This window comes from Austrofundulus limnaeus, unplaced genomic scaffold, assembly GCF_001266775.1.
Source record: "Austrofundulus limnaeus strain Quisiro unplaced genomic scaffold, Austrofundulus_limnaeus-1.0 Scaffold523, whole genome shotgun sequence".
NCBI lineage: Eukaryota > Metazoa > Chordata > Actinopteri > Cyprinodontiformes > Rivulidae > Austrofundulus > Austrofundulus limnaeus.
The window spans coordinates 46,195-48,691 of NW_013952925.1; the positions used below are offsets into that span (position 1 = coordinate 46,195).

Sequence of the window (2,497 nt, forward strand, 5' to 3'; positions counted from 1 at the left end):
GTTTAGCATAGTAGTATTAGCTTTAGTTTACGTTTAGCATTGTAGTATTAGCTTTAGTTTAAGTTTAGCATTGTAGTATTAGCTTTAGCTTTCATTTAGCATAATAGTATTAGCTTTAGCTTAAGTTTAGCATAGTAGTATTAGCTTTAGTTTAAGTTTAGCATAGTATTATTAGCTTTAGTTTAAGTTTAGCATAGTAGTATTAGCTTTAGCTTTAGTTTAGCATAGTATTTGCTTTAGCTTTAGTTTAGCATAGTAGTATTAGCTTTAGTTTAAGTTTAGCATAGTAGTATTAGCTTTAGTTTAAGTTTAGTATTGTAGTATTAGCTTTAGCTTTAGTTTAGCATAGTAGTATTAGCTTTAGTTTAGCATAGTAATATTAGCTTTAGTTTAAGTTTAGCATAGTAGTATTAGCTTTAGTTTAGCATAGTACTATTAGCTTTAGCTTAAGTTTAGCATTGTAGTATTAGCTTTAGTTTAGCATAGTAGTAGTAGTATTAGCTTTAGCTTAGCATAGTAGTATCAGTTTTAGTTTAGCACAGTAGTATTAGCTTTAGCTTTAGTTTAGCGTAGTAGTATTAGCTTTAGTTTAATTTTGCATTGTAGTATTAGTTTTAGCTTAAGCTTAGCATTAGTAATAGTAGTAAGTAGTAGCAGCTGCAATAACAGTTTTAGCATTAGTAGTATTAGCGTTAGCAGAAGTAGTAGTATTATCATTAGCAGTGATAATAGTATTAGTAGGATTAACAGTGATAGTATTAGCAGCAGAATTAATAATATTATTTTGAGTAGTAATAGTAATAGTAGTTGTTTTAACATTAGTAATAGCGTTAGCATAAGTATTACCATTAGAAGTGGTAGTAGTATTAGTAGTAGTAATAGTAGCAGCAGCAATAGCAGTGTTAGCATTAGTATTATTAGCATTAACAGATGTAGTATTATTAGCATTAGCAGTAGTAGGAGTGTCAGTACTAGTGTTAGCAGTACTTGTAGTAGTATCATTCATTTGTGTTTTCTAGTTAGCGCCGGTGTTCATCAGAATGTTTTATTAAAGTACCACCCTGGTTCAGGAGATATTTTGCTAACAGACACACGTTGAAATGCAGACTGCACAGAGCTGACTTCACCATCATTTAGTTGAAAATATCTGCTGACAGACGATGATTTAATCTATATCTGCCCACATATGCTGAGGTAAACTTTGGCCTTGGCTTTCAGGAAACTGTCGGAGAGACTCCTGAATATTCATGAGGTGAGCTGCATGGGAAAGCGGCGCCTCAGACACCCAGGTGGATTGTGGGTACTAACGATGTAGTGGAGTCCATCTGTTCCTGCAGATCTGTCATAGATCACTGTGATGGCACCGGTGCTGAAAAACCCAATATGGGCTTCAGCTGCTGGCCGACAGCTTGGAGCTGCATTCACACGAAAAACAGCTTCTGTGTCGGAACCGACCTCCTTCAGGTTCTGATCAGCTGTTACAGCCGAGCCTCAGGGCTCCAGACTTCATTACCAAACATTTATTTGATTGTTCTTGTTTTGGATTTAAATGTTTTGGGTCAAAGTTAAACTGTTTGTTCAAAAAGACGGGTTGTTTATCAGATTTAAATGGAGGTCCAAATGTGTCACTTTTTAAACAACAGCTGTWTGTCTGAGGCTTACTTTCTGTTCCGCATTTCTGCCTCTGTTAAACTGTCATAAACATACCGCAGTTGCAAACAGTTTTAACAGTAGTCACAGTTGCATTAGCAGTATTATCAATAATACTACAAGCAGTACTAGTATTAGCATAAGTGGTAGTATTAGCAGTACTAGTGTTAGCAGTAGTAATATTTTAAACATTAGCAGTAGTAGCATTAGCAGTATTATCAATAATAGTATTAGCAGTACTGGTGTTAGCAGCAGTATTAGCATTAGCAGCAGTAGCATTAGTAAAATTAGCAGTAGTACAAGAGTTAGCAGCAATAATATTTCAAACATTAGCAGTAGTAGCATTAGCAGTACTAGTGCTAGTTGCTGTATTAGCATTAGCAGCAGTAGTATTAGTAAAATTAGCGGTAGTACTAGTGTTAGCAGCAGTAAAATTTTAAACATTAGCAGTAGTAGCATTAGCAGTACTAATGTTAGCAACAGTAATATTTGAAACATTAGCAGTATTATCAATAATAGTATTAGCAGTACTGGTGTTAGCAGCAATATTAGCATTAGCAGCAGTAGCATTAGTAAAATTAGCAGTAGTACAAGCGTTAGCAGCAATAATATTTTAAACATTAGCAGTAGTAGCATTAGCAGTACTGGTGTTAGCAGCAATATTAGCATTAGCAGCAGTAGCATTAGTAAAATTAGCAGTAGTACAAGTGTTAGCAGCGATAATATTTTAAACATTAGCAGTAGTAGCATTAGCAGTACTAATATTAGCAGCAGTAAAATTTTAAACATTAGCAGTAGTAGCATTAGCAGTACTAATGTTAGCAGCAGTAAAATTTTAAACATTAGC

General features: G+C 34.3%; 1 protein-coding gene across 1 annotated transcript in view; it reads left to right on the plus strand.

Annotated features, from left to right (window-relative positions):
* Window positions 1-2,497, plus strand: part of LOC106530455 (inactive dipeptidyl peptidase 10) — a gene marked incomplete in the record, with an annotated part of 77,409 nt that overhangs the window by 28,768 nt on the left and 46,144 nt on the right.